This window comes from Myodes glareolus, chromosome 15 (genome assembly GCF_982192425.1).
Source record: "Myodes glareolus chromosome 15, mMyoGla1.1, whole genome shotgun sequence".
Taxonomy (NCBI): Eukaryota; Metazoa; Chordata; class Mammalia; order Rodentia; family Cricetidae; genus Myodes; species Myodes glareolus.
In genome coordinates, this window is record NC_142040.1 from 25,939,683 (window position 1) to 25,965,805 (window position 26,123).

The following is a 26,123-nucleotide window of genomic DNA, read 5'->3' on the forward strand; positions in this document are numbered from 1 at the left end:
ACCTCAAGGTCCCTGGGTGGGTGGACCCAAGTGTGTACAGATAATCGTGTTTTAGGAAACAGTGTCTCCAAGTCTTGGGGATTCCTCTTGCCAACCCCAAGCTCATGGTACCCATTCCTTCCTTGTGAGACCTTCAGCCATCTCCCCCTGCTCAGGTGTCCCCCTTTGAAAAAGTCAAGAATGGATTACCTCCCAGGAATCCTTTGAACACCCTACACACAAAACCAAACAACCGCCAAACAAGCAAGCAAATGAAACGAGGCCAATACCTGGGAGACAGTCATGAGTTCAAAGCTAGTATGGGGACCCAGTGTCTCACCACCCCCACCAAAACTAACCAATGAACAAATAAAAACACTCATAAAAACAAGACTCCACCCACTCAGACAAGGTTTCTCTGTAGCTTTGGAATCTGTCCTGGAACTAGCTCTTGTAGATCAGGCTGGCCTCAAACACAGGGATCTGCCTACCTCTGCCTCCCAAGTGCTGGGATTATAGGTGTGCACCACCACTGCCAGGCTAAAACAAGACTTTTTAATTTCATCTCAGTATGTGTGTGCATAATGCATATGCATGCACACGTGCGCGCGCACACACACACACACACACACACACACACACACACACACGGTAATCAAATCAAAACCTTTGGAAATTAAAGGCTGCCCCCACCTTCCAATAGAAGGCCTTTAACTAATTTAACAGAGACATGAACTACTTCAGTTCACTCTGGCTCTGCCATTCATGAAGGACTGACCTTCAACAAATGACTTGCTTTTTTTTTTTTGTTTGCCTGTTTCTTGGTGTGGAAACTGCGGATAAAGACCGAATCATGGGCTATGAATGGGTATTGAGTTAAGGTTGATAGAATATGTTAACGTCAGGATGCTAAGGCTAGTAGAAGAACCACAGAGTTCTAACACACATCCATAGACCTAGAAACATCAGGGGGCTCCCTGCTCTGAGTGCAGCAGTGTTATCTTCTGAAGCCCAGGGAAGATGGAGGCCATGCTGCTGAACATGATCAAGGCACTCCACAGGGAAGTCCGGCTGGTATTGGCTAAATTGTGTCACCCTTTGACCCTGAGTTCACAGATGAGGTTCTAACCTCCACTGCTTCACATCAGCCCATTAGAGGGTGGTGAGATTTAAAACAAGGCCATTATGTTGGCCCTAACCTGGCCTATATGGTGTCCTCATGAGAAGATAGTAAGATCACCACGGAGAGACTACAGGGGAACAGATGCACAGGGCATGGCAAAGTCAACCAGCAGCAAGTTGAAGAGAGAGGCCTAGAACAGATCCGTTACTCATGGCCCCCCAAAGACACCAGCCGCCTTATTGCCAACACCTCAGGCTCCTAGCCTGCAGGACTGTTGAGACACTCCGCTAATTTATTATGACAAGCAAGAGCATCATCCAGAGTATACACTGTTAGTGCTGCCCATCCCTGACCCTCACTCAGGGTGTGTGGGGGGATCCTACTGTCAACAGGAATTAAGATTTGCACAGCATTCAGCTATGAATGTCAACGCCCCCCCCCCAAACACAGAGTTCCAAGTCCAAAATGCTTAAAAACCCCACAACAGCAGCGTTGGGGCGGAGGCGCTGTGAAAGGCAAAAGCAAGCGGTTACAGAAATGTAACTCTCCTTCTTTGGACATGGCTACATGGTGATGGGCTCTGTCCATTTATCCTGGTTTTTTTTTAATGTCAGTATTACAAAGCCAGTGATTGCCAAGAGTCGACAGAACACTTCTGAGTGAATCATATTCAATTCCTTGTTAGAAAACAATGAAGTGGACAAATCAAAATAACATTAGTTGCGTCTGGGGGGTGATTTAGTGGTAGGGTAAATGCATAGCATGTGTTAGGCTGTATTGGGCTCAATCTGCTTGGAGCAGGTAGATACAACTGATGTCCCACGAGTGGCCCTATAAACACAAGGTACCTTAGGCTGGACTTGAGAAGGACTTAAACTGTTGGAACCCTGACATTGCTCCCCCAAAGCTTATTTCAGAACCCCAGGGGCTTAGCAGAGGCCAGTGATTTGGGAGTGGAGTTTGCAATGATAGGTTAGGTAAAAGACAGAGAACTCTGTGCCGGGGTGGGGGTCAAAGGGTTGCTGTGGGACAATGGCCTTGTACCTGTAAAGATCTGTCTCTTGTACTTGTTTAATGAAATGCTGATTGGCCAGTAGCCAGGCAGGAAGTATAGGTGGGGCAACCAGAACAGTAGAATTCTGGGAAGAAGAGGAAAGGCTCAGTCTACAGTCGTTACCCAGACACAGAGGAAGCAAGATGAGAATGCCTCGCTGATAAAAAGTTACAAGGTACGTGGCTAACACAGACAAGAATTATGGGTTAACGTAGGATGTAAGAGTTAATAAGAAGCCTGAGCTAATAGCTCAACCAGTTTATAATTAATGTAGATCTCTGTGTGTTTCTTTGGGACTGAATGACTGCAGGACCATGCAGGGCAGAAATCTCAGTCAACAAAGGATCTAGCATGTTATCTCTGGGGACAGATTTGAATTCTGCCTCTATGTAGCATTAGGTAATTTGCTTAGCTTCTCTGGATCTTGATTTTTGTTACTAGAACAAAAAGAGAATAAGAACACCTGCTTCACATGATTTTCTGAAGGGTTAGGGAAGAAGGCTACAGGACTTAGCTCTGTACTTGGGGCATAGTTAACACTCAGTAAGCAATGGCTGCTGTAATTGCAGCACCCTATGGCTGTCACTGGGAAGGGACAGTGAGAGTCTTGCCCACTAGACTTTTGCTAGAACTTGATCCACATAGAAAATATTGAGTAATGTCCACTGGTGGTGATCTCATTCCCATGGTTGGTAAAGGACAGATGGAGCAATCATAGTTCCGAAGGTAGCCCAGACAAGGTGAAGCAATGGGGGGGGGTGAAACTTAGGAAAGTACTGAGTGCCCATCTCAGAGCAGGGATGTCGGTGGTCGAAAGCTTGGTCCTATGTCTCTAAGGGTCTCTGTGTCTCTCCAGATGCTCCAGGGCAGCTGTCACCCTAGACATGTGTCTTCTGGAGAATGATATTTGTGGATGACCAGGACAGAGTTCATCTGTCCCAAACACAAAGTCCCAGGGAAAATCATCTCAGCCTTCAGTGCTCTCTCATGGGGCAGTGTCTAAACACAGGTCCAGGAACCCAGGGTTCTAGATCAACTGTAAGGGACCCTCTGCAGGTGGCATTTGTCTTGGCCCTGGTTGACAGGGGTTAGAAAGGACAGCTACTTTACGGAGTAAAAAAGAGGGACTAGGTTGTATGAATCATTTTTGGGGGGTAGGATTTTTAACAGTGGGGAGATGTTCTGGGACTCAAGCATTTGTAGGCCCTTTGTCAGCTTCAGGGAGTAGTTTGAGGACTGTTCAAAGGGGGCCTGCTCCACACAGGACAGAGACATGTCTGTGACTGACTTGTTCTTGGACCAAGCATAGCTTGAGGAGGTACCATTTGTTCTCAGTCACACTGACATCATATTCCCCCTAGAAGGGCAAGGGCAGAGGTTTGCCATGGGGCGATTTCCCAGCCCAACTGCAAAACAGAAGGTCCCAGCCAGCTAACTGGAAAGCCTGGGTCCTAGGACCATCTGGTTACTAATGGGGTAAGTCCACTCCCTGGATCTGTGTATTTTCTGACTGTGAAAGGGGTGGGACCACCCAAGAATGCTGAATTGCTGACCCCGGGCCAAACTCAACCTGCAATCGTGTTTTTCTTGGGCCAACAAATTATTCTTAAGAGAATCATTTGCCTGATTTGGAAAGGGTGTGTATTCTCCACTCCGAGGCTCAACACCCTGGGACTGAGTTCTACTAGGCTGCTCCAGCCTTAGGAAACGGCTCTATCCCTGCAAACGTCTACAGCCACTGAACTAGGGCGCCTTAGAGGCTTCCGGCCACCGCTCTCCTGGTTCTGTGACTCTCAACGGCCCCTTCCGATTTCTGCTGCAGCCACACAGCCACACACACCACTCTCCATAATATCTGACAATCCAGCCTTTTGAGCCAATTTTTCTTTTCAGAAAGCCAGGGAGATAAAGGACATAATTAACTACCTGAGAGGGAACGAAGAGACCAACAGCTATAAATAGCACCGTGGCAGGTTGAAAACCTGAGCCCCACTTGACATTCCATGGGCTAGGATGGTCTGACCCCTGCCTGGTAGCACGGTAGTAGGGGTTAAGTGGAGTTTAGCTCACATGTATTAGCTCACAAAGCGAGCTGCAGGCTTCACACAGCCAAGCAACACGAAGCTGGGGTGCAGACCAGGGATCAGATGGTCGTGGGACAGGGAAGGTATGTCCATACCCACACCTTCGTGCAGCCGGAAGTGACGCCCTGCCTCGGCATACTCTTTCCAAAAGCTCCGGTGCTGATATAGATGCTCCCTAACTCTTCTTGGGGTCTGCTCACTGTTGTGTCCTTCCATCCTTCCGTCCTGTCCTCAACTAGTGAGCCAGAGAAGCGGAGTTTAAGTGGCTTCAGAGCCAACATTGAGCAGAGCCACCCTCAGTTCATTCCTGAGTGAGTCCTTTTCTTGCTCTGATAACCAGAGAGGCACCGACAGAAGACACATACCTGGATTTTATTGGTTACTTTTTTTTAAAAAACCTCAAACTTTTGCAGTATTGGGATAATTACGGCATTGTGGGGTTGATTACTTTAAGCTGCCAGGCATGTGAACCCTCTTCAGAATCGGTGATCAACACTCTGTAATTGCAAATTCTTTTCCCACCTCCAGCCCTAAAGAAAACATACCACATCCCCAGCTGACCTACTTCAGAGTGCTCCACCTTGGGCCCACCTTACCACACCCAGAATGCTCCAATGACGGGTCTTTTCTCATTCTTCTGGACTCCTCCCCCACTTCATGCCATGCCGTGTTCAGAGAACGTCTGTCTATCTCACCTGAGAGAACAAGAACCAATGTGGAGGCTTAGGTTTCTTGCAGTGTGACAGAGGCTTGCAAACAAGATATTCAGGCAGTAAGGTGGGGACCAAAATGTGTGGTTGCCAAGGCTCAAGGCTGATAAACTGAGGCAGGAATGACAGTGAAGGCAGACTTGCCCATCTGCATCCTGGCATCCGGATCGGTGCTAGAAACAGTGAGGTGGAGATTCTGTGAATGGCAGCTGAATCAATTCCTGCATCTTTTCCAAAGAAGGTCTGAGACTTGTCCTATCACATGACCTTCAAAAAGCACTCACCGAGCAAAAAGTAAATTGGATAATAATATGGAAGGAAAAGAAAAAATAATTTATATTCTGTTATGGTTTAAATAAAATGCTGCAGGTTCCCCCAAGGGGTGCAGCAGCAGAAACGCTGCAGGTCCCTGAGTGGCGGCAGTGGGCTGCAGAACATGAAGGCAGCCAGTCCCAGGCAGGGAGCCCCTGAGTGACCTGCTGGCCATGAGGGCTAGTGGATCCCAGGCAGGGATCCCAGGCAGGGAGCTGTGTGGACCTGAGGTGGGGGCTGCCAGTCTCACGAGGAGAGACAGCTGGAGTGGGTGAGAGACAGACAGACAGCCACATCATGCAGAGTGAGGTTGGTTATTTAGTGGGTTATAGAAGGGAAAGGGGAAAGGGGGAAGGGGGAAAAGGGAGAAAAGGAAGAAAAAGCAGAGAGGAGAGAGAGAGAGAGAGAGAGAGAGAGAGAGAGAGAGAGAACCAGAGGTGTGGGGGAGGAGGAGATAAGCCATGGCAGCAGCTACCTCTTTGGGAGAGAGACCTTAAAGGAAAGGCTCAGACTGGAAGCTGAGAAAAGATCCGCCTGCGTTAGCAGGCACAACAGGTTAAAGGAATTGGGGCAGTGAATTCTTAAAACTGCTTTTTGCTCGTTTGTGGGCATCGTCTTGTGGGAAAAAACCTGAGATAGCTGGGTGCTGATCACATGCTGGGGTAGCTGGTCTCTTTGCTCCTGTCAGGTGTTTGTGGTATGGAAATGCCTGGTGTCTCTTTGTACTTGTTTAAAGTATTAGCAGAACAGAGGACAAAGTTAAGTTTAGGAAAAAAAATTAGGACCAAGGAATTGAGAGGGGTGTATCTGACCTGTTTAAGGTGGATCCTTCAATTCGGCTTCCTGGAACTCACAAGAATTCTTTGGGTTTGTAAAAACAAAGTTTTAGACATGTGCATTGTATTTACATCAGAATGACTGTGACAGAATTTTTTGTTCAATGAAAATATTTTTAAGACTATGGAAGACAGCGTGAGAGAGAAGTTTGACTAACTTGTATTTGTCCTCACACCTTTATAACTTGCAGGTACATACCTTAATAACTTGTGTTTGTATTTTACTGAAATTTGTTTGGCAAAGGTGTCCTTTTAAACTGATGAAACCTCTCAGCTGTCAAACTGCATCAGAAATTTTGAGAAGGACAAAATTTAACTTGAGTTATTAATTAAAAAACGACAGAGAACTTATTTGGTTGGCACCTAGAGCTACTCTTCAGGGTCCTACATGGTTGCTAAAGGCTGTATTTTTCTTTTTCCTGTTTAGCACAGGGCCTGCCAGGCTCCAGAAGATCCTGTGGGCTAAGAAATCTGTAGAAAGACAAGTCTAGCTTGACCTGAGCAGCTAGGCTGTTGATTCCACCGGTTCTGTACACTGGTGACCTTCAGTTTAGATGAAAGGCAATTTTTCCCAGTTGTCAGGGCTTGTAACACTGACAAATTGTAGATGGACATTGCTTTGCGCCCATTTGTCTTCTGTCTTCTTTGAAGGAAATAGAGTGCTGCTGCTAGGAGCCAACCTGTCTCTTTCTGTTATAAAAAGTTTTTTTTAATAATTAAGCATTTAAATGCCATATTTCCCAGATCTCTGAGGAGTTGGGGGTTGTTTATCAGGTATAGCTACAGTATAGAATCTGCCTGGAGAGCTGGGTCCAAGCTCGACTGTACTGGGTCTCAACTTAACAGGTAAAGCAGAGTTGGATTAAATATAAAGTATTTTTGTAAGAGACTTAAAAGTACAAACCAGTTTAAAACATGAGACTTACTGCTTTGTAGTCTGGAATGAGAAGCAATGAACAGACAATTCGAACATTTAACAGTAAATATAGGTGTATTTAAGTCACATGTATGCATGCACACGCGCGCGCGCACACACACACACATACACACACACACACACACACACACACACACAGTGAACAGGAACTGGGCAAAGTGGATGCTCTTGGTTGGCTCTACCAAAAGCATGCCACTGTGCAAAACACACATGTAACAGAGTCAGCAAGAGGAATTTAAAGATAAAAACATAAGTAAACTGGGGGACAAGGCAAGGTATACTTCAGTAAAGATGGCAGTGAACCTGGCTCTCAGTTAAGACGGCAGTGAAGTCACCTGACCTCAGTTAAGATGGTGGTAAGGTCACCTGACCTCAGTCAAAATGGCAGCGGCCACATGTTGTTTGGAAGAGAGATCTAGAGGCGTGATCTGCCCTGTTGCCAAGCTGCCACAAGTGGCAGTGGGGAACAAAAGGCAGGAATTGAAAACAGCTGCCTCGTGGATCCAACAAATCTTGTCAGCAGTGGTGGCGGGGACAGTTTGAGGAAAAGGGGAGTTGGCAGGACACGGGCGGAGCATAGTTTGAGGGTTTATACCATAGCTGAAAATGTGAAAACCTGCAAAAACAGCAAACACACACTGCAGGGCCTATAGAAGAATGTCTCCTCTTGACAGGTGGGGTGTGAAATCCTGACTGGCTCGGGTCCAGGTGACTTGGAAGCCAGAGAAGCTGGAGGCCACTCTGAGTGGCCTCTCATGATGGGGAGCACTGACGAGTGGTCCAAAAGAAAAGAAAAGGAAAAAAGGAGAAAGAAAAATTTGAGGGACTGTAAGCCCCCAAATCGAAGCATGGGAGGATCAACCCCAGGTTTTCCCAGTCACATTTTTAGCCATAGAAATCAGCGAAGGGCTCATCTGTAGCTGTGAAGGCTGTGGTTGGGAGTTGGAAAGGGAAAACTCACCACTGAAGCTGCTGGGGTGAGTAGAGGTCAGCGGTCAGACAGATGGAGTATGTGGTTGTTGTGGACAAAACACCCGGTTCTGGATCCCAACCTCAGAAGAGCTTCCCTAGTCTCAGACACCAATGCTATGGTTTAAGTAAAATGCTATAGGTTCCCTGAGGGGTCACAGTGGCAGAAACACTGAAGGTTCCAGAGTGGCAGCGGTGGGCAGCGGGCCATGAGACCACAGCTGACCACGAAGGTAACCAGTCCCAGGCAGGGAGCCCCTGAGTGGCCTGCAGGCCATGAGGGCCAGCCGATCCCAGGCAGGGAGCCTCATGGCAGGTGAGAGACCTCAGCAGGGCAGTCAGTCCCATGAAGGGAGACAGCCACAGTGGGTGAGAGACAGACAGATAGGCATGTCAGGCAGAGTGAGATTGAATATTTATTTAGTGGGTTGTGGAAGGGAAAATGGGAAAGAGGAGAAGGGAGAAAGAGCAGAGAGAGGCAGAGAGAGATATAAAAAGAAAGAGAACTGGGGAGGGGGGTAGGAGAGGAGCCACAGCAATGGCTACATCTTTGGGAGAGAGACTGAAAAGGAAAGGCTCAGACTGGAAGCAGAAGAAAAAATCTGCTTGCCTCAGTGGTGGACAGGGGTGGAATGAAGGTGGGGCTTGTCTCTTAAAGGAACAGGACAGACCATTGCATATCCTATGATATATTTTTGCTTTACTCTTTAAAATTTTTATTTTAAATTATGTGTATGGGTGAAGTGTATATGCAGGTATCCAGAGAGGCCAGAAGAGGGCAACTGGATCCCCTGGAGCTGGAGTTACAGTCAGTCTGAGCTGTCATGTAGGTGCTGGGATTTGAACCTAGGTACCCTGGAAGAACAGTCAGTGTTCTTAACCACTGAGCCATCTCTCCAGCCCCTTGTTCTAATTTTTAATGTCCATACATTTAGAAGGGCAGAGACAAAAGCTATCAAAAAGCTGTAACTTGCACAGCCCGGGGCTATCCCCCCAAGCCACTTTGAGGTGAGTAGAATACCTCCTTTTGCACAATGCACACATTCTTGAATCATTCAAGGTAGGGAAACACTTCTCTATTGTTTTGTCAGCTAACAGAGAAGAACCTCTCTTGAGACACACCAATTCTCCAGTATGTGACTCCACAAAGACGGATTGTTTAGCTCATTGTCACTGAAAGTCACGACAGCTTCTTAAGATTGAAAGGAATTCTAATTGTGTGTGCCTGTGTGCACACACGCACGTGCATGTGTGTGAGTGTGAGTGCCCTCAGAAGGCAGAGGCATTGTATTCTCTGGAGGTAGAGTTATGGGCAGTTGTGAGCCACCTGGTGCAGGTGCTGGGAACTGAACAAATCCTCTATAGGAGCCCATCTTACCCACTGAGTCATCTCTCCAGGCCCAGTGATTTCCTAACTTCTAAAACAAATGACCACTATCCACCGAGGCCAGCAGTGAGGGCTTAAAAAAATGTTACTAAAAATGTTAAGCAAGTGGTGTGAGCTGCATTTAGACTCAATATTTATTTACCAAACAAATACTAATTGAGGGTCATGACTGTCTTACAGGCTTTTAAGTAAAACAGAATTGTAGAAAGAAGTCGAAGTGGGTGTTTTATAATGGCATCTCAGGCTGAGGACTGTCCTAACCAGGCTTGGCTGGTGCTCTAAATTCTTTGTCTTGGTAGTTTTTTTCTACCTATGTCATTTAACAAGATGTGGTCACATGATGTTTTCCTGTAAATTCATCATCACTATAAATGTGGGTGCATAATAACACAGAGACCCAGTGTAAACAGGACTCCCAGTGAGGATGCTTGCTGCCTCAGAGACTTCTTTAAAACTGAAGTTTGAAGCCATTAAAATATTTGCTTGTAATTTATTATTCCTGAAGAGAGGTGTAGGGACTGGTCTATTTTTCACATTGCAGTGGAGGTTAGTTTTAAAAAATATTCTCCTTGACCTTGTGGTGAAATGCGCATTATGATACTTCCTCCTGCTGACATGCGCAGCCGGGCTATTCATCAATGGGTGTTTTCCAGCGCAGTTCTTATCCTTTCAGAAGTATAAACACAGCAAAGCCCTTTATAATCAAAGGAGTGATGCAATTCCAGTGTGCGCTCGGAAATTAAGAACAGGGCCATCTTACTTCCCTAAACTTCTCTCTTGTCGGCTCTCTTTTCCTCTCCCCACATCAAACTCATAACTGTATCAGACCCAGTGCTAAATCAAGGGAAATGAGACGTGACCTATTAAAAAGGAAATGAATAATTTGAGAGAGGGGAAAATTATGTTTGTGGTTGCGAGCATGGACGTCATAGCTTAACTGTGCAGGTTTATTCTGCCACTCTACCCAGTGGATTGCTTCTGGGTGGCACATCTTCCATCATCAAAATTACCTCATGACACGGGCAAAATGAGTCAAATTGTGTTTAGGTCCTATCGACTTTACATTTTTTTTCAAGATTCTTTTCATGGATCCTTTTAAATTAATGGATGTAAACATAATGGAATAGTTGTTAAATCCCCTAGAACTCAAGCAAAACCTGGACGTAATGATTTGTGTAAGTGGACTCATGGGTCAACGTTTCGTTGGTAAAACTATCAGCAGAATTTCTTGTGTCTCCTAAGTAGCAGCAGAACCGACCTTGTCCCTCCCTGTGAGCCACGTAGGAGCAATGAAGAAGGAGGATGGGAGAGCCCCAACCTGACGGATGCCCCATGCTGCCAGAGTTCAAGTCTGAAAACAGCCTGCAGGTTGGAAGTGTTGCATTCACACATAATGTTAGTAAGTATCAACATTACAATCAACATGTAGGTGGCATGGCCGGACCTCTTCATGCTCACATGATGATGCTTGCCTTAGAAATAGGTCTGACAGCTATTAAGCTCCGTGATTCAGACCTGAACTATTCAGAGTTACTCCTTTGCTTTCATGATTATGAACAACTGCATAACAGCTTCCTAGGAAATTCTTAATGCTCTAAACTGGACAAGAGTACCCAGGACTGAAGAGTGGGTGGGGAAATTATAGTCCATTTACAGAGCAGGATATTAACACCCATCAAGATCCATAATAGATAGGTCTAGTCAGCAATAGAGAAAATTGGCACCTCAGCGTGGATGACTCAGCATGGATGACTCGCCAAAACAGTATGCTGGCTTTTTTTTTTAAGACACGAAAAGAGAACATAGTACATGATTTCATTTAGATGAAACTCTAGAAACAGCAAAAACTACTCCCTAACAGGAAGAGAAGCTCATGGGGTTGGAAAGGGGAACAACCAGCTAAAGAGCACCAGGAAGTGTGTGGGTGATAGAATGTTCTAGGTTATGATGGCAAGGGATGGCAAGAGGATGCGAATGTTTGTAGAAATTCATTGATTGTGCCCCAAATGGGTTTCATTGTACATATGCTTGATTGTGCCCCAAATGGGTTTCATTGTACATATGCTTGATTGTGCCCCAAATGGGTTTCATTGTACATATGCTTGATTGTGCCCCAAATGGATTTTATTGTACATATGCTTATATGAGTGTGGCAGTTTGAATGAAAATGACCCCCAAAGGCCCTTAGGAAGTGGCACTATTAGGAGGTGTGGCCTTGTTGGAGGAAGTGTGTCACTGGGGAAGGGCTTGAGGCTTCAGAAGTTTAAGCCAGGCCTAGTGGCTCATTCTTTCTTCTTACTGCCTGCCAATCCAGATGTAGAACTCTCGGCCACCTTACCAGCACCATGCCTGCCTGCATGCTGACATACTTCCTGCCATGATAGATCTCTAAACTGTAAGCTGTAGAGGCCTATAGAAGTGACTCTGCTCCATCTTGACGTAAGGTCAGAGAGTTTGAGCCTATTAATGTTCCTATAAGATTAAACAACAGAATTCTTGGCCTAACATGAAGTTGCTGTGTGTCTTACCTAAACAACAGGATGTTTGGTCAAAGGTGTAGCAACTGGATGTTTTGCTCCAAATAGGTTTGATTTAGGGCATAGCTCTCAGATGTTTTGAAAATTAAGGAAGTAATCACTCTTGTTTGTTCCTTGTATCATGATTTTTTTTTAAAAAAAAAAGTCTTTTTAAAATGGCTATGAAAAATAAACTTGGGGCAGATTCAGTATTCACTGGGATTCCCTCCCAACTCTATCTTCAGTTTATTTTTTCCTTAATCCACATTCCCCTTCCCAAGAACTTTTGGACAAGTCGAGTGGACCGAGACAGTAAGCCAGCCCCACTTAAACGTTTTCCTTCATAAGAGTTGACAAGTCACAGTGTCCCTTCATAGCAATGGAACAATGAGTAGTTAACTTTAAAATGTCAGCTAAAATGCATCAACAAGTATAGCCTTTGAGTACCTTTCTGGATGATGGGAAGAGAGGGACCTGAAAGGATGTAGCCTAGCCTTCATTCTCTTTCCAGCTACAGGGGAAGATGTGCTGAGGAAGGAGAAGAATTTATTTTGCTTTCTCTTCTTTACTTTATGTCCTTCTCATAAGTAGTATTAATTTAACACTGAGTTGATCAATGAAAAAGTCCAGGGAAGGGCACTGGTACCTGAGAGAAGTCACCCTTGCCCCTTGTGGATGTTCATTCACAGAGTATAAGCTTGCTTATTTATGAGGTGATTGTGTGTAAATACAATCATACTTCACACCTTCACTAGGATGAGTCTACAAGACTCCCCAGGGCTGAGGCTATAAGGCTCAGAATCTGGGTTGGGGACATTTATGGGACCTCAACTTCCCAGAGCAGAAAATAACAGGGCTTCAAGCACTTAGTTATCCATGGAGATAGCTGAAGACAGGTTATACCAGCTGTGGTGGTTTGAAAGAAAATGGCCCCCACAGGGAGTGGTACTATTAAGAGATGTGGGCTTGTTGGAGTAGATGTGGTCTTGATAGAGGAAGGTGTCACTGTGGAGGTGGGATTTGAGATCTTATATATGCTCAAGCTATGTCCAATGAGACAGACCACTTCCTGTTGCCTATAAGGTGTAAGACTCTCAGCTTCTTTTCCAGCACCATGTCTGCAAACATAGCACCATGTCCCACCATCATGATAATGGCCTGAACCTCTGAACTGTGAGTGAGTCACCCCATTAAATGATTTTCTTTTTAAGAGTTGCTGGGGTCATGGTGTTTCTTCGCAGCAATAGAAGCCCCAACTAAGAATCAGCCTTGAATAATTTCCCAGAGTGTTAAAGGCAGAACTAGAATCATTTGGGGATTTCTAAAGACCCTCACTGATTTCAAACCCTCTTCCTCCTATATTTTTTAGCATTTTTATTAACAAACAACAAACAACAAAACAACCCGGCCTGCCTCTGCGGGGCTAAAGAGCAGCAAGTCCTTGCGATTATTGGATTTGACTTGTCACTGAGATTCAGAGTAAATCAGAGACAGGGCTGTCTGTGGTGGCCAGACTTCATGGTGACTGAGACATAAAGATGAGTAGAAATTGGGCACCTCCCGCAAACAACTCTCCTTCCAGATGTTTCTGTGGAAACCTTGAGGGTCAGCGGGGAGAAGGGTACTCAGTCAAAATTACATAAACCCAACAGAAAACTGTAATTTTAAGATTAGCTTGCCATGTATTATGCCTCTCCAAATGGCCAGAAGCAAGCTCGACTGGGCCCTGTCTGACAGGCTGGTTTAGGGAGGCCTTTGAACACCAATGCTTGTGGTTCTGCAGGGCCTGGCACTAACTGACCCCTCTCTGTACCGTCCACTTCGGAAAGAGAAACTTCCCCCGTGGCATGCGAAAGAAAACGCCAAGCAAATCCCAAAAGGGTAACTTTAAACCAAAGCCCAACCAGGAAAGACAGTGGAAGAGAGACTGCCAGCTGAGGCAGGGCAGAAATAAAAGTCCCATTGTCCAGATGGGATGGCGGCTCCCATATTCCCAGCCACACTAGCTAGCATGCTTGCTCTGTGACTTGTGCCGCCCACAAAGTCTTCTGCCCTGGAGAACGCATTCCAGTGTCAGGGTGTCAGGTAGTCTTCACCCCAAACTCTGCAGCCAGTGGGGGGTGGAAAATCATTTGACACTAATGAGCCTAGCGCCATATTTACCAGGAAATAAAGGAATGATTATCTAGACGTCGTGGGCTTCATGGGAGGAGTCAGGATGGGTTAGGAAGAGGGAAATAAGAAAGGAGAGGTGTCCAAGTTCAGCTAAAGCTGGGACATGGAACCTGCCTACAGAACTAGCCCAGGTTCCAGATTTTAGCTTCCCATCTATGTTTTCCCCTGGGATCCTGGAAACAACTAAGAAACATCATCCCCACAGCCATCCCACAGCTGACTGCTACGGGCGGAGTCCGCCTGAGCATCCATTTGCTTAGTAGAGAGAAGGAGCCTGTCCAGGAATGAGAAACTCCAAAATAAAGGTATTTAATTGTTTATCTGTTTTTATTTTAAGAACATGTATGAAGCTGTCAGCTCTGGCTCAACTTGTCCATACATTCCTGAGAAAGCGAGTGTGGATTAAGGAAAGAAATAGATGAGAGACAGAAGATAGAGTTGGGAGGGCTTCCAGTGAGTACTGTAAAAAAAAAAAAAAAAAAAAAAAAAAAAAAAAAAAAAAAAAAAAAAAAGCCCTGAAAAAAACTGTTGACCCAAGCATTCAATAGGATTGAAGCTTTGAGGCCCACCTGAGCTACCCAGGGAGTTTTAGGCCAGTCTGAGTTATATGCTGAGTCTCTCTCTCTCTCTCTCTCTCTCTCTCTCTCTCTCTCTCTCTCTTTCTCACACATACACACACACACACACACAAAAACCCTAACAGAGAGAGCGGGAGAGGAGGGAAAGAGAGTGGGGAGAACAGATCTTTGACAGGAGTGGGCAGAGTGGAAAGAGGTTGGCGTGAAACTCAAGAGCCATGGACTTGAGTCAGTCACCTTACACCTTTGCCTCTGGCATCTCTAGTGAGAAGGGACTGGGCCTTTGCCAGTCTTCCCAACCTGTGCTCTGTGAGTCTCTGGGCCTGGTCCTTTCTGGCATCACTTTGGCATTCTTTCCCCATCCGGTGCTCTGAGGCATGGCCCTTCAAGATTGGGAAGAAAGAGAATTGTTTACCAGTCCTTTTAACTCTTTCATCCGTTTTACTATGCTGTTCCAGAACTCTTTAGGGTTCCTTGCCACTTGATACTGAAACCCCTCCATAGCCCTGTTGTCAATCACCCAAATGGAGGAAGATAGCAGGGTGCAGACTGGGGTGCTGACAGTACTGAATGCTGAGGAGGAAGCACCATGGTGACAGGGGCCTAAGGAGAGCATTGGGTCACAATGAAGACTGGCCTGGAGCCATTTCACCCCTAGGTCCAATACCATCTCTACCTGTGTGCCACCATGCTTCCCACTATGTATATGATGGAGTAAACCTCTGAATTGTAAGTCAGCCCCAATTAGATAATTAAATGATTTCTTGGAAGGTCTGCCATGGGCATGGTGTCTCTTCACAGAAATAGAAACCCTAACTAAGACAATTGGTTTTAATAAAAAGTTCAAACAGTGCATATATCTGAGTGTCTAACGTGTGTGTGTGTGTGTGTACGTGCTCACACCCATGCATGAAGAAAAACTTTAAATAACCAGAGACACCTTGAACAACTTACTAATATCAACTTGCATGTGTTTCAGACTAAGCAATTTTGTAAATCAATTCATTTGAAGAATCTGGCAAGATATCCGTATTTTGAAAACCTGACAGAGATGACTTTCAAACAATACCGTGGAGGAATACAGCTGTGTCAGGGCCATCACAGGACAGGAGCATTGTTCACCAGCCTCTCAGAGGGAGCTTATACACTCAGATAATCATTCCAAGGAGGTAAACACCACGTCCAATTTGTTTTGGGGGACTCACAGTTATCTGTGAATTTCATTGAATTCATTGTGGGACTAGAGAGATGGCTGTGTGTTTGTAGTCTCTCGCGGAAAACCTGGGTTTGCTTCCTGACCCCGCTTTGGGCAATCACAACTGTCTGTAACTCCAGTTCCAATGTGTGTTGGCTTCCACCAACATCTGCAGTTACATACACAAGCCCACATGTGCACATGCGTGTGTGTGCACGTACACACACACACACACACACAAACTTATTTGCATTCATTGTTGTGTCTTTCACAGAGGTGTCTGTGTATAATTTGTTAAAAATTTGCTTACTCCCTGAATACCTGTCCAAACAGACAGGATATGCTTTTTCTTAAAAAAATAGATCAAAACATATTGAATAAGGACAGATCGTGTACATGTAGCTGCAACGATACAATGGGTTCCTAGAATATTAGCCAGAAATGAGCCTTGAACTAGGATCTAGACTAACCCTCTCATTTCACAGATTAGAGTCTAAATAAGCCATCTGAGGTCACAAGCTACGCGGTCCCAGAATCTGGCTTCTCTAACACCAGTGAATTTTCCCCCCTAAACCGCCCTGCCTTTAAGAATGAGAAAGCATAACCAAAGAACCTCAGCCCTTATATATAGTCTTCCAACCCCATCATTATGGAGAGAGAAGACCTCAGCTGTTTTAATTACCACCTGCAGAAGTACTTGGCGATCCACTGCATCGCATACTTGGCAGGCCCCTGTGAGAGACGCTTTGAGAGCTCAGGCAGAATGAGAACGAACGTCGGAGAATGCTTTTTATTTGTATCCAGCACTCTGAGCTCGGGCTGCTGGCTTCCTAGTGACTTCGGGGTTGCCGCTTTAATGCTTCAGTGAGCGGCAAATTGGACCACAAGAGCGTCAATCACGCGATGCTGCCAAGCGACTCCCCCTCCATCCAAGCGAAGTGTGATGCTTTGCTTGCTCAAAGCAGCTCCATTAACAGCTTGAGTGTGGAGGAACCCTCAATCCACGGATTCTGTGTCCCTCAAACATCTGCCCCACTATGTGATTCTTCAAAGCTGAAGCTGGAGTTGTGTTCAGGTCACAAACAGCCAATCAGTTGCAGAGCAACAGGCTGCGGACTGCTGCTGTCCCGGGTGGGTGGAGCGAGCAGTGGCCAGACAGCCTTAAGGCTCAGCCAGGAAATTAGTGAGGTGCAAATTGCATAGTGGTGGCTGCAGGGCAAGAGGAAAATTGCAGACCATTGCCCGACGAGAGAGAAAAGGCAGAGTGGTATTTTGGAATCTGGCAACAGGGAGGCGCTGAGCATGGTTTTCATTGGTTGAGGGAGAAAAAAATAACTAACAGCTTTTTAAACGGAAGTACAATACGCCAACAGCAAAGTTCAGCGATCCCAAGATTCAACGCCTGCGTGCCCTGTAACCTACGCCCAGGTCAAGACAGAGAGCGCCCTCTTGTGTTCACTTCCAGTCACCCCACCCAGGGGGAAACTGCCATTCTGCCTTGCTATGCCCTTGTGTTTTCGGATGGGCCAAATGCAAACCAGGAGAAGACCAGTTATTGGAGTCCTTGATTCCCCACACCCACCACACACACACACACACACACACACACACACACACACACACACACACACACACACACACACACACACAGAGCTCAGCTACGGAGACAGAGCCTGGCAGCCTGCTGACCGGGCCCAGCAACCCGTCTGGCACGTGTGGCTCTTTACAGGATCCGATTAAGACACCCATGGAGGACAGACTAGGAGACAACCTTGAGATAGCCCTTGGGACTCCCATCTCCTTGTAGAACTAGCCTCTGCCCTGGAGAATCTGGCTGAGGAAGTAAGATGCAGACTTCTCTAGTGTCCTGGTCATGTTGTATGGTGTTGGGCTGTTCAGAGACAGCTTCTAATGTCCTCCTTCCTTTCTCCCTCCCTCCCTCCCTCCCTCCCTCCCTCCCTCCCTCCCTCCCTCCTCTTTCTTTCTTTCTTTCTTTCTTTCTTTCTTGCTTTCTTGCTTTCTTGCTTTCTTTCTTTCTATTCCATGTTTTCATGGTTTCTTCTTTTCCCTCATCGTAGGCTCTCTGACTTCCCTTAGAGTGGGCAAGCACCATAGAGGAGGAATATAGTCTGTTTTGCTCCAGGGGGTTCTCCTGTTAGACAACAGACTCAGGCCTGCAAGGCTTTGGCAGCCACTCTGCTGATTTTTGTGGCCTGGAATTGTGGCTGGATTTGCTTAGCTTGCCACCTGGCTGGAGGAGATGATTTGACCACGAGCGTAGTAAGCCCTGTTCCAGGGAGGAATCAAGCGTGTTTTAAATAGGTTTCATATTCTGGCCGTGAGCTTGGGTTTGGCTCTCCTCCAGTGCATGGTGTCTTGTGTACTAGTGTGCATGTCTGAGAACTCCATTTCTAGTTGAGCATCAAAATTAGCAGCCTTGCTCACTTTGGCAGATGCGCTGAGACAGAAACAGTACAGGGAAGAATAACGTAGTCCCTGTGCAAGGGTGACACGCAGATTCGTGGGGTGGTCTGTATTTTATAATTACAGTGAAATGGCAGATTCCTTTTGTGTCTCCTGTGGTGTGACAAGGAGATGCTCAGGGCCCCGAGGAAGGACAGGCTTCCTGATGGTAACTACATCTTTGTCTTGCTAAAAGGAGGTTCTGTGCCTCCCTTTAATATTCAACCCTTCACTGTTTAACTTCTCTGCTAAAGCAACCCAGGACTTCTTAGATGTCAAGTCCAGGGAGGACTTTTCCTAAATCACAATCTTAAATCAGACCCTCGGTGGCGCTGGCACCGTTGACCCGTCCAGCCACCCTCCAGGACTTTCTCCTGCATGGCCATTTCCTCCATTTCTGTCCCTTTTGTAGCCTCTCCTTCTTCCCTTTGCTGTGTTGGCTTTGGGCTCTTCTGGGTGGCTAGGCCCAGCTGCCTTTTACTCTCTACAATTCATCCCATGGGCAGTCACCACATTTGCACAACTCCAGTCTACAGATGGGAGTCTTCAGGCAATGGCGCTAAACAGAACCATCTCTGTCTTGCTAGTTACTAGGCTTCTGGGAAGAAAGGGGAGAAAGTCAGGCTGATGTCATTCACGGGTGGTGCCCATAACTGGGAGCTGGGTCTCAGACTGCCACTCCCCCCACACACACACCAGTTCCTGGGAGTTTGCCTGGGAGCTTTCTCATCTGCACTAGGCGAGAAGCTTTGTAGAGTGGTACCCAGGTGATGACCTGAGATCGTGTGTGAGATGTGCCGCCTGCTGGAGGAGATGCACCGCGCCCTGCCAAAGCCATCACCAGCATCTGGTGGGCGGGGTTCCTGAGGCCCTGCACCCACTCAGTAGAAGATTGCACCTTGCGCTGGGATCTCAGAGATACCCGAACTCCCTGGCCTAGGAGAGGATCTAGCCTCAGAAGAAAGGGTTCAGAGCCTGGCTGATCACTCCATTGTCTGCCCTGGCTCTCCAAGAAGTCCAGTCTGATGAATCTTGGTTCAGCAAAGAAAGGCCTTCCTTGATCATAATATGGGACTCTCAGGACAAGTGTTCTCTGGGTGACAAACACACGTCACAATCACTACACTGTGGAATCCAGTCCTGGCTATAGATTGCCCTAGCCGGGACCTCAAATATGCCTCAGTTTCTCCCAATTTCAGGTGTCATACCATCCTGGCCAAGAACTCAACTCTGGATTCCTATGCACTCTGGTCATTTATGACCGGGTGACCCAGGACAGAATAAGCAATCTCTGAGTGCTTGGGTTGTCGAGCTGTAGAATGGGATCAGGATATTCCTACCTCCAAAAGCGATAAGAGGAAGGAAGGAAGGAATGTAAGGCACTACAGAGAAGCATATAGTAAACATACTGTGTTTGATATTGCCAATCAAGCAGATGTTGCAATACCATCAGCTGAGGTAACACAGGAAGATTTCTTGTATGACTAAGAGGTAGAGAAAATATGCTTTACTGTCACTATGAGTCCCAAGGATCCATCTCCCCTATCACCACCTCCTCCTTCTCCTCATGTTCCTTTCCCTCCTTCCATCTCATCTTTCTCCTCTGATCCCTAAACCTTCCCAGTCCCAGCACGATCGCTCGTCCTCAGAAAGAACTGCCTGTTTTCTTTACAGGCTCCATAGAAAAACAGCCCCTGACTTAGTGCCCACTGGTAATTTCCCTGGGGTTTTGGATGGGTCTTAGCACTGTCAGCCTAGTCCAGCCCTTTTATTTGCGAGAGGGCAGTGAGAAAATTACATCCTGGGCTTAGGGGAGGGAAGAATAAACACGTTCACAGTAGGACTCTTCGGATGAGCTGTTTTATTTCTCTTTTGTATTTTTTTTTCTGGGTTGTTGATGGTCCATTGCAGACTGATGTGATGCTGATGCGCCTTAATATTAATGGGTCAGAGCCCAGTAACCACGGGGCCCAAGCAAAAGCGAGGCAAGATGCTCATTGTCACTTTCCCCAGCTAGCTCCCCAAACCTACCTCTGAATTCTGCAGGAAAACATCTTCGGGATTGCACTTGAGTTTAAACATCCCGGCTTCTCCAGTCACTAACGTTCCGCTTAAACAAAAAAGCGAGGAGTGCATCTCTTGCCTGAGATTGGAGTGGTCATGCTTAACCCTCATTTGTCAGGCATCTGCCTTCCACACTGCCCACACCGGAGCGTACACTGTAAAGTATTAAAGGTGACCCCAAGCAATGTGGATAATAAATGTGTCGTGAAAGTCCGCCTTTAAAAGATAAGGTTAGATTGGCGAGTTGCGCGTGCCTGCCCGGTTGCACCAGCCTGGCGAAGCACGCAGGTAAAGAGATCTACTGAAAAGGGCACTCCCGGCCTCTATCTGTGGCGTTTACTCCCCTCTCCCCGGTTCTGCTCCTCTGGAGCTTCCCAGCTCTCGACCTCTGTCACCAGGATCTGAAGGCAAATAGGGCCAGCGGTCTGTCTGCAGACCTTCTTAGACCTAAAACTCGAATGGAGGGCGCGGCCAAGTTTCTACCTTTTAGGGGGAAAATCTGATTCCTGCCTTTGGCCTCAGCGAAAACAACGCGAAGCCTGAAGCAACTGCAGGCAGCCGGGGTAGCCTAAAAGAGCCCAGGGCCAGGAAGTTGGGGCCAGGAGGAGCACGGTTTGCGTGTGAGCCCCAGGGCGTTCACAGCCGCGCTGGGGCCACCAGTTGTTTATAAACTCTTTTCGGGCGTCGTGGCACCCAGGACGCCATTTCTCCGGGATTCTTTTCCTCCTGGAAGCGAGGGGCCAACAAAACAATCTCCCCTTGGCATTTCAGTGCACTACGGGTGCCGGTGTAAATGCATTTCATAAACGTCAAACAACAACTTAATTCGCTTTTGTGTAGAAAGACTAGCAAGCAAACACGGAGCCATCTTTCATCTGATTCTGTCTCTCTGACTCTGTCTCGAATTTGCTAGCATTTATTCTGCAAACTTGCCTGCTTGTAGCCCGGGTCGAAAGCCCCAGGCGCCCATCCTTCTGTGGCTCAGAAAAAAGCCATTGTAGGGTTTATCAACCCCCTCCCCAGGACCTCGGGTTTCATCTCTTTCTTTTCCCCCCTCATGTTCAGTTTGTTTTCTCAAGACCTAAGCAATTTTTAATGTACTCTATACTTCCCGCTTAATCCTCATCGTTTATTGTATAATTATAGTTTCAAAGTGATTATGTAATTAAAATCATGTTTCGTTGAAACAGAACTTCAAAAGGGCGGCAGACCCCCGCTCTGGCATTATTTTCTAGTGATGTAATAATTTCCCTGTGATATTTAAAATAAACACATTAGTTCAAGAATTCTAAACATGTCTCAAAGTATATAGTAGGCTTGATTGGCACGAGGCTGGCTTGTAGAGCAATGGTAAAACCCATCACTAGTTTAATATATTTCTATGCTCCCATGCAGGGTAAATTACAGGATAATGGGGCGCAGGCGATGGTAAGCTCTGTTTATATAATCCATTTCTTCACACGAGTTCCCATTGCCTTCCTTTTCCCTTTGCTGTGTGTGGTGGTTCTCTGATCCCCTGACCTCGGCCATGTGTTTTCACTTTTTCTTCTGATCTCAATTCCATGACCAGCGGGGAATAAAATACAAATTGAATAGTAACCATTCACAGGCCGCTCTTTTCAAACTGTTGTTAAAACCTCTTTGTCTTGCCTAGCGGTTGATAGATAAATGCGTCGTGTTTCTCCTGACTTTCCCCCCTGCCTTTCTTCCTCCTTTTTTTTTTCACCCCTCCTTGGCCAAGGAAAAAATAACCCTCCTCCAATTATACGCTTTAAAAATTAAAACCCACACCTCCTTTCAAACCATCTCCTGAGCGTCCCGCGCTCTCCGGGGTTGGCCCATTGGTTCGGCGGGATTCACCACGTGGAATAAAGGAACGCAGCAGCTGAGTAGGGGTGGGGGAAGGCGCGGTGCCCCCCCGTGTGAGGTCCCCGCCATTGTCCCCCTCCTGAAGGTTCATTTAACCGAGAACCTGTACTGCCTCTGATCTCCACACGGAGCTCCCAGAATGGACCGGGCTGGCTGGGGCGGCTGCTCCTAGGAATTCCTGGGGGCAGGGGGCGAGGGAAGTTAAAGGATGGGAGGGGGACGTCTAACCCTCCCCCTTCGCCCTTCACCCGCCTCTTCTCTTTCCCCCCTATTGATGGTTCGTTCGGCTAGAAGTGCGAGGAGCACCCGAGAAGGAGATGTTTTACTGCCTAAGTCCCCAAAGCCGCCCAACGCCTCCAGGTTTCTGACCTGCCCTTCCCAGGTCCCTTCTGCTTCCACCTCGGGGCTGCTGCTCCAGGCTGATCAAGCAAAAATAACTAATAGTAACTCGGTGCTCCGCAGCTAGCCCCTCTCTTCCCAAGAGCTTCCTTGGAGGGAGGGAGGGAGGGAGGGAGGGAGGGAAAGAAGGAGGGAGGGAGGGAGGGAGGGAGAAAGGGAGGGAGGGAGGGAGGGAGGTCAAGGGCGGGGCTCGCCTTTGTCCTTCCACTCCAGCGCCCGAGGCGGGCGGAGGGCGGACAGGGACCTTCTCCCGTGGCGTTGGACGGCTGGGCTCAGCCTCTAGGATTTGCACAGAGGTTCTCCTGGCTAGCGAGCCTGCGCCGCCGGGTCTGCATCAGGCCACCACGGGTCCCCGCGGGCAGCGCGGACGGGTGGGCGGGCGGAGCACACGGCGGGGCGGGGAGCTCGGTGCCGCAGGCCGCCGGGTAAAGTTTCCCCGGCTGCGCTGGGCGATGCCGCCTGACAGCGCCCTTCGCCGTGGGCCGCGTACCTGTAAGCTGAGCCCGGCTCACATGCTTCACATTAAAGCTCCGTGCCCGGTGCCTTCGTGCTTTTTTCCCCCCTTCTTCTCCTCCAAAAGGGTTCTTATAAACTTCCCTTCGTTTATCTAGCCTGGTTTTCATTGCTCCAGTTTTGCATGGGTTGACTTTGTTTAGTTTATTAACCCACGGGGTTACTTTAACTAAACATTTGGGCTGAATACTTTGGGATTGGATTTCAACGTTTTCTAACGAAATTACGGAGGTTTTTGAAGCCGCACAGAGAACGCTGTGTTGAGTTTATTAGTCAATTTAACAGACTATAAGTGGGGGCGGGGGGGGTGCGTTTAGGACAGTTCATACCCACCCGACGGAAGAAGCGAGTCAAGCCTTGGAATAGGGTTCCATCGCCAGCCGCCGAGCTTCCACCCCGACCCGGCCTCAGGGTTCGCTGGCTTCCTCCACTGGCAGTCCTGGCTCCTGGGTGCTCCAAACTCCTTCCCGCGGAACCCAGGTAGAAGATCTAGAGCGGAACCCTGAGATTAGCTGCGTGACCCCTAGGTATTTGTGGGACCAGCTGCAGAGGGCTTGGTGGCTTCCTGCGCAAGGCCGTGAAAGGCAACTTGACTATGGTGGAATCTTCCAGAAAGAGTGGAGATCAAGATCTGAGGTGGGCTTGAGGGACGACGATAATGACCAGTTGGCCAGTTCATCCCGGCCAGGATATCCCACCAAACCCACTGGAGGCTTTTTCCCTAAACTTAAAGAGCTGGGACATTCCAGGACTTGGATGCAGTGCCATGCACGGGCTCCTGCCTTCCACCTTCAACCAGAAGGCAGGTGACCCTGCAAAGCCTAAGAATAGGGAATTTTCTCCAACACTCCCTGCCATACAGAGACTCTTGCATTTCAGATTTGGGCCCCAGTGCCAGCTAAAATGCCCTTGAACTATACATATCTCAGACAAAACTGAATACTGTAGGGGCAGTCGAGCAGGAAGACCCAGACAGTAGGCTTGAGGGGAGGAACTTTCTGGAGCAATAGTAGGTGAGAGGGAGAAAAACATTGGTATTTCTTCTTATGGTAATCCCAGACTGGACAGGTGAGTGTCGCACCACCACGTGAAAACAGGTGCTCTGGCTACCACACCTAGCTACCAGGACCTTGACTGCCAACAAGAGTTTATTTCGTATGCAAGAAGGTCAATTTTGGGAAGTAAGTAAAGTAGGAAAAGAGTCGAGCTTTAGACCTCAGCCTCCTCCAGTTTTTGCTCATGGAAGAAACTATTGTTTGTTTTTCGGGACTTAAAAAGAGTTTGGGGGAAAAACAAAACAAAACCAAAATCCCCTAAAGCCTACCACTTTGCTCCATGCCTTGCTTTCTCCCCTGTGCTTGCTGGTTCCTCCAGGTTGCTGAGAGGACCTTTTTTGGCCACCAGCTTGTTTGCCTAGCCTGCTTTCCTTGACCTGGCTCTGCCAACCCCGCAGGAGGCTGAAGACTGGAGACTCTGTCCCATCATAGACTTCCATTGCATCAGTGGGGTGGTTAGTTATTTGAGTTGGTTAGTTAGTAGGTTGGTTGGTTAGCTAACAACTTGGTTGACAGGTGGTGGCTTGGTGGGTAGGTTGGTTAGTGGGCTATCTTCAGACTTAGTCTGAAATCCCTAGTCTGATTTACACTTCCTTGGGATAAGCTCTGCTCCCAACCCCTCCCTGACTAGTTCATGGCATAAAACCCTTTAGAATCCTTGGGAAGGCAGATCTTGGCCTTTCTCACCTCTCCTCAAAATCCAACCCCTCAGTCTGATCCCCAGCTCTGTAGCAGACCCTTTACCTGCATCTTCCCTCCCTCAGACCCCTACCTCCTCCTCTCTGACCTTCTCCTCTACTCCTCCTTCTCCACACTCACCCCATTATCCCAGCTTTCAACACCAGCAGGCACCCCTGGGAACATACAGGCCCACAAATGCCACTGGGGAAGCAGGTAGGCTAACTGCAGATTCTCGCCTCTCCCCTCTCCTCCAAAATCAAACCCTGGATTCACCCATCTCAGAAGCCCACCATCTGCTATGCTTCCCCCTCCTCTTTGTCTCCAGGTGATCTCCCAGATCTGCTCCTCCAGCCTTCTTCCTCGCTGATCCTAATCCCAGCCCTTAACTCCAGCATTCTCTGGGAACCAGCCAGTCAATCAAGCCTGCCAAAGAAGCCCAAAGGTCAATGGAACAGGGAGGGGAGCTTCAGATTGTCACTCTCCTTCCTCTCCTCCACATCCAGTCCCCAGTCTCACTCCCAGCTCTGTACCAGCCTATCTGGGGCCTCTCCTCACTCTCTTATCCCCATCCCCAGGGGACTCAGCAGATCCTGGAGGACTGCCCTGCTTCCCTCCCTCCTATTGCCCTCCCAGGGCATCACCACTCCCAAGTGTCAGCTCCAAACACATCCTACCTCCAAACTCCAGTGCAAAATCCCTGTCAGGTTCCCAGAAGACACACAGCTACCACACTCTCCTAAGAGGGCAAGAGAAGACAAGGAATAAAAGGACACCCACCCCCAAAAGACAAGACATGATATTAGAATCTAGGGTTACAATCTTCCCAAACCCAGATGCTGAGACCTCAGCATAAAAAGACAACCCATGACAGCTAGGACACTATGACTCCACTGGAGCACAGCAAGCCTACCCCAGTAGGCCCTGAGTATTCCAACAGAGCAGAAGCATGAGGAAAAGATGATCCATTGGTACCTCCTAGTAGGCTGAGGACTATTACAAGTAGGCACCGTGAAGGCAAATTTTTTCTCAGTCTTTTTCTTGAGAAGGTATAGTGAAGAAACAATCCTCTAAATCAATAACTAGGAGAGGCCATCCTTTTGGTAACAGAGGAGGCAGAAGAATTCCAGATTGTAGAGAGCCCATAGGTTGAATTACCTTGTCGACATCTCTAAGATCTGTCATCATCCTCCATTTTCCAGATTTATTTTTAACAACAAATACAGG

At 47.5% G+C, this 26,123-nt stretch overlaps 1 long non-coding RNA gene and 1 other non-coding gene across 2 annotated transcripts; both read left to right on the forward strand.

Moving 5' to 3' along the window:
* The first annotated feature begins 15,321 nt into the window (after positions 1 to 15,321).
* LOC125405145 (uncharacterized) lies at positions 15,322 to 15,905 on the forward strand. The gene is made up of 2 exons (XR_007233485.2): positions 15,322 to 15,389; positions 15,640 to 15,905. It is a non-coding gene; the product is annotated as an uncharacterized LOC125405145 (long non-coding RNA).
* Positions 15,906 to 18,292: 2,387 nt separating this feature from the next.
* Positions 18,293 to 18,396, forward strand: LOC125405192 (U6 spliceosomal RNA). Its single transcript, XR_007233495.2, has one exon. It is a non-coding gene; the product is annotated as a U6 spliceosomal RNA (small nuclear RNA).
* The last annotated feature ends 7,727 nt before the right edge of the window (positions 18,397 to 26,123 follow it).